This window comes from Emys orbicularis, chromosome 5 (assembly GCF_028017835.1).
Source record: "Emys orbicularis isolate rEmyOrb1 chromosome 5, rEmyOrb1.hap1, whole genome shotgun sequence".
Classification (NCBI taxonomy): Eukaryota; Metazoa; Chordata; order Testudines; family Emydidae; genus Emys; species Emys orbicularis.
This window is the reverse complement of record NC_088687.1, coordinates 110038729-110055613: the sequence shown is the minus strand read 5'-3', so window position 1 is coordinate 110055613 and position 16885 is coordinate 110038729.

Sequence of the window (16885 nt, the reverse complement as noted above, 5' to 3'; positions counted from 1 at the left end):
TGGCAAAACAGAAGTGAAATTAGAACTCCTAAAATATCAATTATCAGAGGGGTAGCCGTGTTAGTCTGAATCTGTAAAAAGCAACAGAGGGTCCTGTGGCACCTTTAAGACTAACAGAAGTATTGGGAGCATAAGCTTTCGTGGGTAAGAACCTCACTTCTTCAGATGCAAGTCTTGAAGAAGTGAGGTTCTTACCCACGAAAGCTTATGCTCCCAATACTTCTGTTAGTCTTAAAGGTGCCACAGGACCCTCTGTTGCTTTTTACAGATTCAATGTGTGTCATGAGCTTTAGCTTGAGAGCAGAGTTTAACTTTCATGAGCATCTGATCCTGCCTTATTGAAGTCAGAGAATTTAGCCAATGACAGCAGGATCTGGCCTTTAGTCAAGAGCCCAATCCTGAGAGGTGTTGAGCACCTACAACTTCCATTGAAATAAATAAGCATAGAGGGTGCTGAGCACCTTCTTCAATGTACATGCAAGAATGAATGGCCACTCCCACTGACATCTTTTACTCTTAAGGAATTGTTGAAGACTTCAGTAAAGTTTCTGTCAGTAACCCCTTCAGAATTGCTATTAAGGAAAATGAGGAGCCATGAATGACATCAAGGGCCCTGTTCCTATATAAGATGATGGGGAAATGTCCATTTGGGCAGTGGAAGCAGGATTGAGGCCTATGATTGTAAACTCCATGGGGCAAGTTCTATGTTTGTACAATGCCCAGCATAATGGGGTCCTTGTCCATATATAGGACTCCTAGATGCTACTGCAATACAAATAATAATTGTAAGTCTCAGAAATGTGTTCTTTTCTTCTAGCCAGAATTCCCTTGTCTAAGCTTGTCTAAGACCCACCCTTTATGGAGGTGTTCACTAGGAGAGAAGATGCAATCTTAACTTGAGTTAGTGAACGTAGGTAACTAACCAAAGGGTGGGTTTGTGGGAGTGAGAAATATTATATACATATCACCTAGTTTATTCAAACAGAAGTCTTTTCTAAATGTATCAATTAGCTTAGCTCAGTGCATCAATCAACATTTCAGCTTATGCTGACTTCAGTTTTTGTGGTATCCTTTCCTTTTCAACAGCTGTTGCTCTTAAAAGAAACTTTTTTTTTCTGTGGTCCATTTTTAGAGTTCCAAGCTCTGAAACATCCAGATTCTTCTAGTACTGGACATTTTGGGTAGTTAGGGTTGTCATTTTCCAAAACCACATTTAATTTGTTTATTACCTCATCCCAGAACTTACAACCAAAACATGTGTAACTAATTACTTTGAGAATGTCCACAGCTCCAGTAAGTATCATTCCCTTTAATCCAGCTATTTTTCATTCTGTCTGGTGTCCAATAAATCCTACAGAGAATTTTCTGCTGGATCAATTTGATTTTGTGCTCATGTGCAAATGCATTTATGTAGCAGAATATACTGTTCCATCCCCTGTTATTAATGTGGTATTAGAGATCCCAGTTCCAAGAATTCCTCTTACTCTCTGTCAAGCATTTCAAGGGTGTTAAAAGGAAGGTTATAAAATGAAGACACCAAGTCTCTGGTCTTGGTAAATAATGTCTGAAATTGCCAAAAGAGGAAGCTGATTTAGGACTACACTATGCCTGGTGCTTATTCAATTGTAAATAATTCCACTATATTTTATTTAGATGATCCTTTTTGAAAGAACTATTGAATAAATATAATACACCTATTGATCTGCAGGGGAGTCACAAGGTGGATAATGCTGACCCATTTTGCCTAGAATATTTTAAGTTTCTGCTGTATTTGGATAACTAAGTTATTTCCAGATCATCATATTTATATGGACAATTTTTAGAAAGTTTAGCCTAAATTTTCAGGCAGTTGGATGCCAAAAATCCCCCATGCATAAATCAGTGTTGCATACGCACATCATAGGAATAGACTCTTTCAAGTAAAGTTTATGAATAGGATTATCTGACTGGGTTGCTTGCAACCCCAGGGGACTGGACTTGATGACCAGGGAGGTTCCTTCCAGTCCTAGGTCCCTAACCACGCTTGCTCACATGAATTGGAGAAATTGGACATTTAAGTTAAATATGTACAAAAGTGCCCACCCAGTTATGCACATACCTGTTTAAATTTGCGACTGAATTGCCAGAGTGGTGGCTGCATTATAAATCCATATGCCACATGTACATTGAAGAAAGTGCTCAGCACCCTCTATTTAATTCATTGGAGGTTGTAGGTGCTCAACACTTCTCAGGATTGGACTTTTGACTAAAGGCCAGATCCTACTGTCCTTGAAGTCCATAGCTAAACTCTCTGACTCCAGTCAGATGCTAATGAAGGTTAAACTTTGCTCTCACACATATGACTTCAATGGATTTGCACCACTGTTGCTAACAGCAGACTCTGGTTGTAAGTATGAACTATTATTTCTAGTAGGATGGGGTTCTAATTTAAGAACATAAGAATGGCTATACTGAGTCAGACCAATGGTACATCCAGCCCCATATCCTGTCTTCCATCATTGGCTGGTGCCAGATGCTTCAGAGGGAATGAACAGAACAGGGCAATTATTGAGTGATCCATTCCCAGTTGTCCAGTCCCAGCTTCTGGCAATCAGAGGTTTAGGGATGCCCAGAGCATGGGATTGCATCCTTGACTATCTTGGCTAATAGCCATCAATGGACCTATCCTCCATGAACTTATTTAATTCTTTTTTGAACCCAGTCATGCTTTTGGCCTTCCCAGCATCCCCTGGCAACTAGTTCGACAGGTTGACTTTGCGTTGTATGAAGAAATACTTCCTTTTGTTTATTTTAAACCTGCTGCCTATTAATTTCATTGGGTGCCCCCCTGGTTCTTGTATTATGTGAAGGGATAAATAACACTTCCTTATTCACTTTCTCCACATCATTCATGATTTTATAGACCTCTATCATATCCACCTTTAGTCATCTCTTTTCTAAACTGAACAGTCCCAGTCTTTTTAATCTCATCCCCATATGGCAGCTGTTCCATCCCTCAGTCATTTTTGTTGCCCTTCACTGTACTTTTTCCAATTCTAATATCTTTTTTAAGATGGGGCCAGCAGAACTGCAGACAGTATTCAAGGTGTGGCATTTATAAAGTGGCATTATGACATGTTCCATTTTATTATCTATCCCTTTCTTAATGGTTCCTAGTATTCTGTTAGCTTTTTTGACTGTCGCTGCACATTGAATGGATGTTTTCAGAGAACTATCCATAATGACTCCAAGATTTCTTTCTTGAGTGGTAACAGCTAATTTAGACCCCATCGTTTTATATGAATTTGAAATATCTGTGAATAATCTCGTGAATAAGGGAATTTTAATACCTGCAAATCTATACATGTGAACTTTCATCCTAATCTTTCTCTTAGTAGTACATCATTACTTTAAGCACAGTTCCAATTTTTGTTAAAAGGCATAATTAAGGTTATTAGATGCTATCTTTTATTTTGTCAAATGTCAGCAATATTGTTGGTGCTGTCCAAGACACTCTGCCCCAGCAATTTTACAGTCTAGAAGACAAACACAGAAAGACTAGACTCCTTGGGAGACCTAGGAAAAGGGCTGACTTCATATTTTCATTTCCTTTTTCTCATTTTGATAATTTTCCATTTATTATGCATATGGAACTTGGAGGAGAAGTTAGTCTTCAGGATAATAGACCTTATATATGCATGCTATTATATGCAGAGTCCAAGCCTGCAAACACTTACATGCATATAAGTGTGTGTGCACTTATGAGAGTGTGCGTACACACTTATTACTGCTTGTAGTCCCATTGACCTTAATGAGCCTATGCACAAGAGTAAATGTGTGCGATAGTAAGAATTTCCAGGATCAGACCATAAAAATCAGATCTTAACGTATGTAACGTGACCAAATGTACTACATTCCATTCAGAAGTCCAGATGATCTCATGTAAGGTAATTCATTGTGTCCCCATCTGTTTCAGATTTGAAGAAAACTATTTAGTTGGAAGAACACATTTTGTGTCATCCTACTGTAGAACAGCTTTAGTAGCATACTTGTTTTTCATAATCTACAGGATTGGAAAGTCCTATGAACTGCGTAAGATACGCATCTCGGATCAGATTCTGGTCTAAGATTTATCAGTGAAACCCCATGGACTTAAATGAGGTTGCACCATTGTAAATGAGAGCAAAATTTCTCTTATAGGGGAAACGTGTGCCTGGATAATCAGAATATAGTTACATCAAATGATTGGAAAGTATTTAATAGTCCATCTGTTGCATATTTTCCAATTATGACATTGCACAGTGCTGTCCTTTTGAATAATTAGTCTATTTTTCCATAGAGTAGAGAATTTAGGCTTGTAATTCACATTAATGCTAATTAGACAGAGGATAGACATAGAATCATAGAACTGGAAGGAACCTTGAGAGGTCATCTAGTCCAGTCCCCTGAACTCAAGGCAGGGATAAGTATTATCTAGACCATCCCTGACAGGTGTTTGTCCAACCTGCTCTTAAAAATCCCCAATGATGGGGATTCCACCATCTCCCTAAGCAATTTATTTCAGTGCTTAACCACTCGGACAGTTAGGAAGTTTTTCCTACTATCCAATCTAAACTGCCCTTGCTGCAATTTAAGCCTATTGCTTCTTGTCTTATCCTCAGAGGTTAAGAACAACAATTTTTCTCCCTCCTCCTTGTAACAACCTTTTATGTACTTGAAAACTGTTATCACGTCCCCTCTCAGTCTTCTCTTCTCCAGACTAAACAAACCCAGTTTTTTCAATCTTCCCTCATAGGTCATGTTTTCTAGACCTTTAATCATTTTTGTTGCTCTTCTTTGGACTTTCTCCAATTTGTCCACGTCTTTCCTGAAATGTGACACCCAAAACTGGACACAGTACTTCAGTTGAGGCCTAATCAGCGCGGAGTAGAGTGGAAGAATTACTTCTCATGTCTTGCTTACAATACTCCTGCGAATATATCCCAGAATGATGTTTGCTTTTTTTGCAACAGTGTTACACTGTTGACTCATATTTAGCTTGTGATCCACTATGACCCCCAGATCCTTTTCCGCAGTACTCCTTCCTAGGCAGTCATTTCCCATTTTGTATGTGTGCAACTGATTGTTCCTTCCTAAGTGGAATACGTTGCATTTGTCCTTATTGAATTTCATCTGACTTACTTCAGACCATTTCTCCAGTTTGTCCAGATCATTTTGAATTTTAATCCTATCTTCCAAAGCACTTGCAACCCCTCCCAGCTTGGTATTGTCCACAAACTTTATAAGTGTACTCTCTGTGCCATTTTCTAAATCATTGATGAAGATATTGAACATATAAATCCCTCAAGTTCTTATGGTAGTACATATACCACCTATGTATACCATATAGTGATATTGTATGTATTGTATTGGGACTCCCACGCCCTATCCAACTCCACACCCCCACCCCATATCCACACCCCCTCCCCCAGACAGACCCCCGGGACTCCCACACCCTATCCAACCGCTCCCCACCCCCTGACAGGACCCCCAGAACTCCCGACCCATCCAACCCCCTCTGCTCCCTGCCTGCCTCGATCCCTTTCCACACCCCCGCCCCGACAGTCCCCCCCAGAACCCCTGACCCATCCAATCCCCCCTACTGTCTGTCCCTTGACTGCCCCCTCCAGAAACCCCCTGCCCCTTCTCCAGCCCCCTAGTCCCCTTACCCTGCCGCTCAGAACAGCATGTCAGGCTCCGCACGGAGCCCGACACGTGGCTGCGCTCCCCAGTGCAACACACAACCTGGTCCCTGCCCCTGCACAGTGCTGCCGGAGCGGGGCGCTGGGCAGCAGGGGAGGGGGAGCAGGGGAGAAGGAGAAGGGGGGAGGAGGAGGAGCTGCCGAGGCCCGATGCGAACGGCCCGGCCGGCGATCTGAGAATGCAGGGAGGGAGGGGAGGAGAGTAGCTCTACATTGGCCGGGCTGGACTCCGGCAGCTGATCTGAAGCTGCGGGGGAAGGGCTCTGGCTGCAGGAGCCCCATGCGAGCGGCTGAATTTCCTGCAGCCCTGCCGCGCTCTGCATGGGGGGGAAATCCCGGACATTTGTAGCTATTTACAAATTCCCCCCGGATGCTATTTTTAACCCAAAAAGCCAGACATGTCTGGGAAAATCCAGATGAATGGTAACCCTACTGTCCCAGCCCGTCAGGGTAAGCAGCTGGCGCGCCAGGACACTTTGTTTACTTAGGTTTACCTCTGTGCCTGCGGACGCTCGAGGTAAACAAACCATCTCGGCCCACCAGCGGCTTATCCTGATGGCCCCGGAGCCAAAGTTTGCTGACCCCTGAATTATAGGGTCAGCTTATGAACGGGTTATAAAAATTTTCCATTTTCCATTTTTACTTCTCCATCTTGGGGGGGTCGGCTTATAAACAAACCGGCTTATGATCGAGTATATATGGTAGTTAAGGTTCAGAAAAAGCTTCTTGTTTTCCTCAGCATGTTTGGTTTCTTACTTATTATATATATATTTTATATGGTGCATATTTCTTAAATGTTGTGCAGTAAGTTCATTCCTTAAATAGTTGTACATTGTGGGTTCTTAACACCCCTAAGTGAAAGTGGCCTGATTTTCAGGTGCCTAAATATGGGATACAGGAGCCCAGTTTTAGACACCCCGGTTTGAAAGTGTTGGCCTAAATGTATTTGAGGGGGGATGAAAATATTGGGGTTATTTGTTTAGGGAGAAGACACAGATGTAGAACGTAATGAACGATGTAGAGAATATTATTTGGACTTGCATATTTACTAGAGCTGGTCAGGAATCTTTTGACAAAAACTTTTTTTCCTGGAAGAATGTGGAGTTATTGAAACTGAATCTATTCTTGGAAAATTTAGTTTTGACTAAATAGTTTGCCAGGCCTGAAGGGGAGCAGAGAATACATGTGACCGTAGCGTAGGCTGGTGGTTAGGGCACTTAGCTAGGATGTGGGACCAAGTTCAAGTCCCTACTCCAAATCTGGCAGAGCAGGTACTTGAACTAGGGTCTCCTTCCTCCCAAGGGAGTGCCATGACCACCTCCTTTTGGCCATTCTAGGCACGCTCTCACATTTTTTCACAAAAAAACTTCAAAAGGTCTCATTTCCATTGTGATGCAGAACAAAAACAAAACTTAAACTTCAACTTAAACTTGAAATGGAATTCAAGTTTTCCTGTCAGGCCTACTACTTATGTTTTGTCGTGAGTAAATGAGAGGTGATTTAAAGATAACACATTTGACATTGATCAAAGGAAATAGTTTAAACTCAACACGTAGTTAACATGCAGTTGTCATTGCCACAGGATATTCCTTAGGGATGCCCCCACCTAAAGCCCAGTTTTGGGACCACTTCGATGTTCAAAACTCCCACTAAAACCCTGTAGGTGCTTAAACCCACTTGGCACCTAAGTTTTTGAAGTAAAAATTCCCTAGATGCCTATGTTTCTGCCTCTGAGTACGTACTCTGCTTCCTCCCTATGGGCATCCAGACACCTGTATCCCAGAGTGATTCACAAACCCGGGGAAGACAAGCATTCAGCCACTTAACTTACCTGAGGGGGTCCAATCTGGTAAGCATGCTCAGAGACTGCCTATCAGATTGAGCCCCCATAGGCGAGTTTATAGAAAAACAGTGGCAGAGAGAGGGAGGAGGAGGTGGTGGATCACCTCCCTCATAACTTTTAGCCCAGTGGTTAGGGCACTCACCTGGGAGATGGGAGACTCCCAGTTCGAGTCCCCCCCTCCACCTAAGGGGGAGAAGGGATTTGAATAGGGATCTGCCACCTCTCACGTCAGTGCTCTAACCACTGGAATATTGAATACTCTGATGTGGAGATCTCTGGGCCAAAATTACTCTAAGAGAGAGTAAGAGTACGCACAAGCATGAGACTGATTCTACAGCCAGGTGGTTAGAGCACTCAACTAGGATGTGGGTGACCCAGGATCCAGTCTCCCTGCTCTACTGAGGCTGTCATTATTTATTCACAGCGTGACAGCTTCAACAGGAGCGACTGAGGGACTCCCTCAGACTATTCCTTAGCCCAATGGTTAGAGCTCTCACCTCAGAGGATCCCAAGATCAAATCCTTTCTTCCCTTTAGGTGGAGGTGGGACTCAAACTGGGAGTCTCCTATCTTCCAGATGAGTGCCCTAACCATTAGGTTAAAAGTCATGAGGGAGGTGATCCTTCTTCCCATCCTCTCCCCCCCCACCATCTTCTTGCTAAAATGACATAGGTGCCCTAACTCAAAAGAGGGTTCCCAGCCAAGAATAGAAAGCAGACATAGTCACCTCCCTGCACCTGGACAAAGGCACCTATCTCAGAGAGGGGTGGGGCTTAACACACACTCTTCTGGTTGTCATCTCCCATTGACTAGCTTAGGAGGCTCCCGACCTAGCATGCTGGCTTTCGTGGATTCCGTTCTCAGGTGCCTCTCTCTCCCCATTCAGTATGTGGAGAGCCTACATGCCTAACTCAGGCTTTGTGAATCACAGTGACTTTTTCAGGCAGCTAAATCCTTTTGAGCATTCAGCTCATAGTCTCTCACTGTGATAGAAAGACCATCTCTGGTATAATTTATTCACATACCTCCATGCAGTAGTTCCTCAAACCTTGTAGTAAAATGCACTTTCAAATTTCTATAAAAAACATAAAGGAACAGCAGGTTTTTCTCATTCCTCTCTCCCAGGACCTCACCAGCAAATCACTCACCCGAGAGTCAATAGTAGTACTTTGTTCTCAGTTCCCTTTCCCATTGAGCCAGAGCCCCACTCTCCAGGCCTCCCTGCCTGAGAGTGACCAGTCTTCCTGCAGCTCTTCACCCAATTCTTCACCCTGAGGGCTCCCCATCCTGCAGTGCTCCTCTCCTCCAAGCTACCATGCTCCCTCATGATCCACCCTCCCACAACAACCCTCTTGCTTCTCGGATAGCTTCGCCTGACCATGCTGGATCTTCCCCTTTTTCTAGGGCCACTGCTTGAGCTTTTTGCTCCTCAGGGACCCTCAACTTTGATCAGTTCTACCCAACAGCTTTCCTCCAAACTCCTCGCTGGCAGCTCATGATTACTGATCTTCTTCCAAGCAACTCCTCCTTGCTGCTTCTTTCTCCTCTGGGTCTCAAGCAGCTCTCAGCTGCCCCTTTCTGCTTCACTGGGTTCTGACTCACCTGGTGTCCTTCCCTCTAGGACCCAGGTGGCCTCTCTTAAACCTAATTGGGGGCCAACTGACCAGTCACAGGTGCACTAGGGCTCTTCCCTCTTAAAGAGCTGTGTCACCCTGTGACAATATGACTGAGTCAAAGAGCTTAGTAGGATTCAAACAAACATTAGACACCCTGGGGCATAGAAGAATGTATGCTGTGATACTAGCTAGCCACATCATTGGACAGAATCTTACCATGAACTATCAATGGTGAGGAAGAAACTTTGCTCATGGACATTTTACTGCTTTTATTAATATTACAGTAGTGCCTAAAGTGTGCTAGGTGCCATACACGCACACGGCAGGAAGTCACAATCCAGGCCTTGAGAGTTTACAATCTAAAAAAACAAAACACAGAAGAAAGGGGGAGGGGAAGTATACAACATAAAAACATACAAGCAAAGTGAGCAGTGTGGTGATGAGCACACATTGTGTAAATACCAGGTTTGGGCACTTGGGCCAGGTACTTATTTACTATTAGTTCCTTTTTGAAAAATTCCAGAACTGTCAATTATATGGATTCTTGAATCTTCCCTTGAAACTTCTAGTATTAGCCACTGTCAGAAACAGGATATTGGATTTTGATGGACCAGTGGTCTGACATAGGATGGCAATTCCTATGTTTCAGGTACTGACCTACATCACAGAGGTTTTAGAAAGATTGATTTGCAAAGTGCCTTGCTATCACTGATGGAAGTAATTATAGAAGTGTCATCATTGTTATATGTGGTTGACTTGTAAGAGCAGCACATTAACCAGACGCAGTTTTCAATTGACATGTCTGTTAACAACAGGGTAAAAAACTATAAAATAATGCAAGGACGATTGCAGGAAAAACTGAGCAACAATTCTTTTACCAGTGTAAAATGTAGCCATCAAATTTCTCATTTTTCCTTTCTTTAAATTTCAGCATTCAAGAAAAGCAGCCAAAAATCTGTTTTGAAGCTTGATTCTTTGAGACTCTGCATTTCATCAAAATTTAATGTTCTGTTTCATTATACTATTTGTATTCTCAGTAACACAGTCAGCTATTAGAAGGAAATCTTCACCCTCCCATGTACATTTCCTCCACGTGGTGTAGAGTGCTATGTCGCCATGGGTATATAGGATCCATTCCGTTCCAAGAGGAACAGATGTGAGTGTTCATAAGTCTCATCTTTTCTTTAGTTAATCTGATCTTCCATCTGGCCAATGGAACTAATGCAATAAAAAGGGAGCCAAAAGAAGTGCAAAATAGGGAAAAGAGGTTATCTTTTCAATATGTTTATTTCTCTTCTAGCTCGAGCTTTCTGGAACTGCTCTCCTTTCATTCAATTAATCATTTAAAATCACATCTCAAAACTTCTCCCTTTTCCTCTTCTTAATACTTCCATTGGTTCCACTCAAATGGTTATTTATTGCACTGTGATATTTACCACTGAACATGGTACATCCAGTTTGATAGCACCCACTGTGCCTGCTCTTGTGCACTGACATTCCGGTTCTTTTTTTGTAGCCCAACATAATAGTTGTATTGGTATAACCAGTCTACCTTAGATTTTTCTATAGTAGTTATCACTGTAGTGTCTGAGTAGAAGTTGGCCATGTCAGTAGGCTTGCCAACTTTCCACTCGCACAAAACCGAACACTCTTGCCCCTCCTCTGAGGGCCCCTCCTCTGAAGCCCCATCCCCACTCACTCCATCCCCCTCCCAGTTGCTCGCTCTCTCCACCTTCACTCACTCGCTCATTTTTACCTGGCTGGCTCAGGAGGTTGGGGTTTGGGAAGGAGTTCAGGCTCTGGCTGGGGCTGCAGGCTCCAGGGTGAACATAAGAACATAAGAACGGCCGTACTGGGTCAGACCAAAGGTCCATCTAGCCCAGTATCCTGTCTACCGACAGTGGCCAATGCCAGGTGCCCCAGAGGGAGTGGACCAACAGGCAATGATCAAGTGATCTCTCTCCTGCCATCCATCTCCATCCTCTGACAAACAGAGGCTAGGGACACCATTCCTTACCCATCCTGGCTAATAGCCATTAATGGACGTAACCACCATGAATTTATCCAGTTCTCTTTTAAACGCTGTTATAGTCCTAGCCTTCACAACCTCCTCAGGTAAGGAGTTCCACAAGTTGACTGTGCGCTGTTTGAAGAACTTCCTTGTATTTGTTTTAAACCTGCTGCCTATTAATTTCATTTGGTGACCCCTAGTTCTTGTATTATGGGAATAAGTAAATAACTTTTCCTTATCCACTTTCTCCACATCACTCATGATTTTATATACCTCTATCATATCCATCCTTAGTCTCCTCTTTTCCAAGCTGAAGAGTCCTAGCCTCTTTAATCTCTCCTCTTATGGGACCCGTTCCAAACCCCTAATCATTTTAGTTGCCCTTTTCTGAACCTTTTCTAGTGCCAGTATATCTTTTTTGAGATGAGGAGACCACATCTGTACGCAGTATTCGAGATGTGGGCGTACCATCGATTTATATAAGGGCAATAATATATTCTCAGTCTTATTCTCTATCCCCTTTTTAATGATCCCTAACATCCTGTTCGCTTTTTTGACCGCCTCTGCACACTGCGCGGACATCTTCAGAGAACTATCCACGATGACTCCAAGATCTTTTTCCTGACTTGTTGTAGCTAAATTAGCCCCCATCATATTGTATGTATAGTTGGGGTTATTTTTTCCAATGTGCATTACTTTACATTTATCCACATTAAATTTCATTTGCCATTTTGTTGCCCAATCACTTAGTTTTGTGAGATCTTTTTGAAGTTCATCACAGTCTGCTTTGGTCTTAACTATCTTGAGCAGTTTAGTATCATCTGCAAACTTTGCCACCTCACTGTTTACCCCTTTCTCCAGATCATTTATAAATAAGTTGAATAGGATTGGTCCGAGGACTGACCCTTGGGGAACACCACTAGTTACCCCTCTCCATGCTGAGAATTTACCATTAATTCCTACCCTTTGTTCCCGGTCTTTTAACCAGTTCTCAATCCATGAAAGGACCTTCCCTTTTATCTCATGACAACTTCTTTACTTAAGAGCCTTTGGTGAGGGACCTTGTCAAAGGCTTTCTGGAAATCTAAGTACACTATGTCCACTGGATCCCCTTGTCCGCATGTTTGTTGACCCCTTCAAAGAACTCTAATAGATTAGTAAGACACGATTTCCCTTTACAGAAACCATGTTGACTATTGCTCAACAGTTTATGTTTTTCTATGTGTCTGACAATTTTATTCTTAACTATTGTTTCGACTAATTTGCCCGGTACCGATGTTAGACTTACCGGTCTGTAATTGCCGGGATCACCTCTAGAGCCCTTTTTAAATATTGGCGTTACATTAGCTAGCTTCCAGTCATTGGGTACAGAAGCCGATTTAAAGGACAGGTTACAAACCTTAGTTAATAGTTCCGCAACTTCACATTTGAGTTCTTTCAGAACTCTTGGGTGAATGCCATCTGGTCCCGGTGACTTGTTAATGTTAAGTTTATCAATTAATTCCAAAACCTCCTCTAGTGACACTTCAATCTGTGACAGTTCCTCAGATTTGTCACCTACAAAAGCCGGCTCAGGTTTGGGAATCTCCCTAACATCCTCAGCCGTGAAGACTGAAGCAAAGAATCCATTTAGTTTCTCCGCAATGACTTTATCGTCTTTAAGCGCTCCTTTTGTATCTCGATCATCAAGGGGCCCCACTGGTTGTTTAGCAGGCTTCCTGCTTCTGATATACTTAAAAAACATTTTGTTATTACCTTTGGAGTTTTTGGCTAGCCGTTCTTCAAACTCCTCTTTGGCTTTTCTTATTACATTCTTGCACTTAATTTGGCAGCGTTTATGCTCCTTTCTATTTGCCTCACTAGGATTTGACTTCCACTTTTTAAAGGAAGTCTTTTAATCTCTCACTGCTTCTTTTACATGGTTGTTAAGCCACGATGGCTCTTTTTTAGTTCTTTTACTGTGTTTCTTAATTTGGGGTATACATTGAAGTTGGGCCTCTATTATGGTGTTTTTAAAAAGCGCCCATGCAGCTTGCAGGGATTTCACTTTAGTCACTGTACTTTTTAACTTCTGTTTAACTAACCCCCTCATTTTTGCATAGTTCCCCCTTTTGAAATTAAATGCCACAGTGTTGGGCTGTTGAGATGTTCTTCCCACCACAGGGATGTTGAATGCTATTGTATTATGGTCACTATTTCCAAGCGGTCCTGTTATAGTTACCTCTTGGACCAGCTCCTGCGCTCCACTCAGGACTAAATCTAGAGTTGCCTCTCCCCTTGTGGGTTCCCGTACCAGCTGCTCCATGAAGCAGTCATTTAAAGTATCGAGAAATTTTATCTCTGCATTTTGTCCTGAAGTGAAATGTTCCCAGTCAATATGGTGGGGCCAGAAATGAGGAGTTCAGGGTGTGGGAGGGGACTCCAGGCTGCGGCAGTGGGTTGGGATGCGGGGGGGAGGGGAGGGCTCTGGTGGGGGTGCAGGCTCTGGGGTGGGGCCAGGGATGAGGGGTTTGGAGCGTAGGAGGGGGCTCCGGGGTGGGGGGTGGAGCTGAGGTGTTCGGAGTATGGGAGGGGGCTCTGGGCTGAGTCAGGGAGTTGGGGTGTGGGAGGGGGTATGGGCTCTGGGCTGGGGGTGTGGGTTCCAGGATGGGGCCATAAATTATGGGTTCAAGATGTAGGAGGGGGCTCTGGGCTGGGGCCGGGGGTTGAAGTGCAGGGGGGTGAGGGTTCCAGCTGGGGGTGTGGGCTCTGGTGTGGGGCCATGGATGAGGGTTTTGGGGTGCAGGAGAGGGCTCTGGGCTGGGGCAGGGGGTTGAAGTGCAGGGGGGTGAGGGTTCCAGCTGGGGGTGCAGGCTCTGGTGTGGGGCCATGGATGAGGGATTTGGGGTGCAGGAGGGGGCTCTGGGCTGGGATCGAGGTAGTGTGGAGGGCGGGAGGGGGATCAGGGCTGGGGCAGGAAGCTGGGATGTGGGTGTGGGTGTCAGGGGTGCAGGCGCCAAGCGGCGCTTACCTCAATAACTGTTGTTATTTTTTATAAGAAACCAGCTTCAATACATGTGCTTTTATGGCAATTGATCATGAAAATTAATTAACTGCAATGCTTTACTGGTTTTAAAACATATGTTCCACAAAGCAGTAGCTATTACTTTTAGACTTGACCTGACATCATTTAGATAAGTCATAAATGCATTTTTGAGTAATATGTTGATAAAATACCTGTTGACCTATGTTTTAGTTTTGCCAGTCTAGTCAAGAAGTCTTCAGTTCCTCTACATGACTAAAACTGAGACAATGACCAAGGAACTATTGTAGAGAATGGGACTTAAAATATCTTTTGATGATGGAAAGATTGCAAGTTGTGTAATACTGTCTGCCTGAAATATGGAAACGATACTAAAAGTTGCTAGACAAAGAAAATTATGCAGCCTACCGTATCTATTCAGCTTTGAGTAACCTTGTTGAGTTGCTACATGTATATTTTTTCCATATTGTGATGTTAAATATGAGGAAATTAGAAACACTTGTAGACCTACTTTTAGTCACTGTCTGACGCTAAATTTTAAATTGACTAGTACATGATTATGTTCTGCAAATATTATTTCTATGCTACTGTCTGAAAAAGTTTGAAGCCTTTTGAGTGAGCATAAACTGCAAGTGACTTTAGAAGGAATAACTTATATTCTTGAATCTCCTCAAATGTACATTCAAGAGGGAATTATCTGACTGCATGTTCTCATACTTACTTTTCAATTTAATCAAAGATCCATTTGCAAATCTAGAACTTAAGGATTTGTGATAGTTGGAATACCTGAAGGAATTTGGATTCATAAACAAACAGAGGAATTTAGCTCCACCATTTATATTGCTTTTTTCCATCTGTGACAGATGTAGCTTTGAGCTTTTTCATATTAATAGGAAATAATGTTATTGAACGCATTCCACCACGCAATAACTATGTAACAGTTAAGGTTGCTCAATGCAACAACCACCAACCCAACATGAGAAAAATCAACAGCTAACTTGTGTTAAACAAACGACATGTAAACAATGATTTTATAGAAATCTGGCCCCATTCTACATGTGCACATCTCCCCTCACATTCAAAAGCAAGTGTCTCCCCAAAACAACCTTGAAGCTGTCACTGGAGTGATAAGTGGATAACATTTTAAGAAATCTGAGGCAATCTTTGACAGCGATAGGTGGTGACACTAAATTTAAGAAAAGGAGAGAGGCTTTAAAAATCGAAGGGACTAGTCAAAAAGTCAGGCAATTAAAATCCCTCGACTCAGCCTGAGGGAACTCAAGCATGCCATAAGAGTCACAGAAGTCATGCATGCCCACTAACTACAGAGGAAACAAGAAAGCAAGAAACTCAAGTAGGATTGAATGTCAAATTTCAAAAGATTATTCATGTCAAACAGGTAAATAAAAGTTAGAAATCCAGCCCTATACAATAGTCAATAACATAAACTATGACAGGTAAAATGTAACTTGGCTCAGAGGGATTTTGAAGAGCAAATATCCAAATATATCAAAGCAGATAAGAAATTAGTTCAGCAAATCAGTATTAGGAAGCCTGTGAGAATCAACTGGTGTACTAGAGCAGCGGTTCTCAACTGTGGGTCGCGACCCCTTTTTAATGGGGTCGCCAGGGCTGGTGTTAGTCTTGCTGGGTCCTGGGGCTGGGTTTGAAGCCGAAGCCCCCTGCCCGAAGCCGGAGAGCTTCATTCCTGAGCAGCAGGGTTCAGGTTACAGGCCCCCTGCCTGGGGCTGAAGCCCTTGGGATTCAACTTTGTCCCCCTCCCCCACCCAGGGTAGTGGGCCTCAGGCTTTGGCCTTCCCACCCAGGGCGGTGGGGCTTGGGCGGGCTTGGGATTCGGTCCCCCCTCCTGGGGTCGTGTAGTAACTTTTGTTGTCAGAAGGGGGTTGTGATGCAATGAAGTTTGAGAACCCCTGTACTAGACTACCATAGAGTTAAGGGAAAGGGTGCAATGGTGGAAGATAATTACACTATAGAGATTTATTCACCCCAGAGGTTTCTTTGCAGCATCCTTCATTACAGAGGAGATACCTACCCTGGGTACTCTTTTCAAATAATAAAGATGAAATGCTGTCAGAGACAGTGCAGCTGACGGATGATCAAGCCAGTTGCTGCTCAGGAAGTTCATGCTGTGGTCAAGTTATAAACTGAACTCAGTACACTGAAGATGGCTTTGAAACCTGCAAAATTACAGAAGAAGTATTTGTTGATCTGTTGGCTGCTTATGACACTGTGAACCATCGTACACTTTTGTTGAAATTGGGAAGAATTCTGAGAAATAGCAAGGTGATCCAGGTCATCTCCTCCCTGCTCGAGCATCAATATTTCTTTGATGAAATGGATGATCAGAAGTCAATGGAAGGATTGCCCCAAGGTTCAGTACTATTACATTTGCTGTTTAATATCTATACAACTGCCCAACCAGAACTCCCCAATGTGCAAAGATTCATTTATGCAGATGATTTTTGCATCACCACCCAATTGGAAAGATTTGAGGACACTGAGCACATTCTAACTAGTACCCTGAATGTACTTGGAAAATGCTACTGCACATGGTTCCTAAATGCCAACCCTAGCAAGACACAAGTGTGCGCCTTCCATCTAAAAGTCAGGCCAAGCAAAAACTCTAGATATAGTGGGATAGTAAAACAGTACA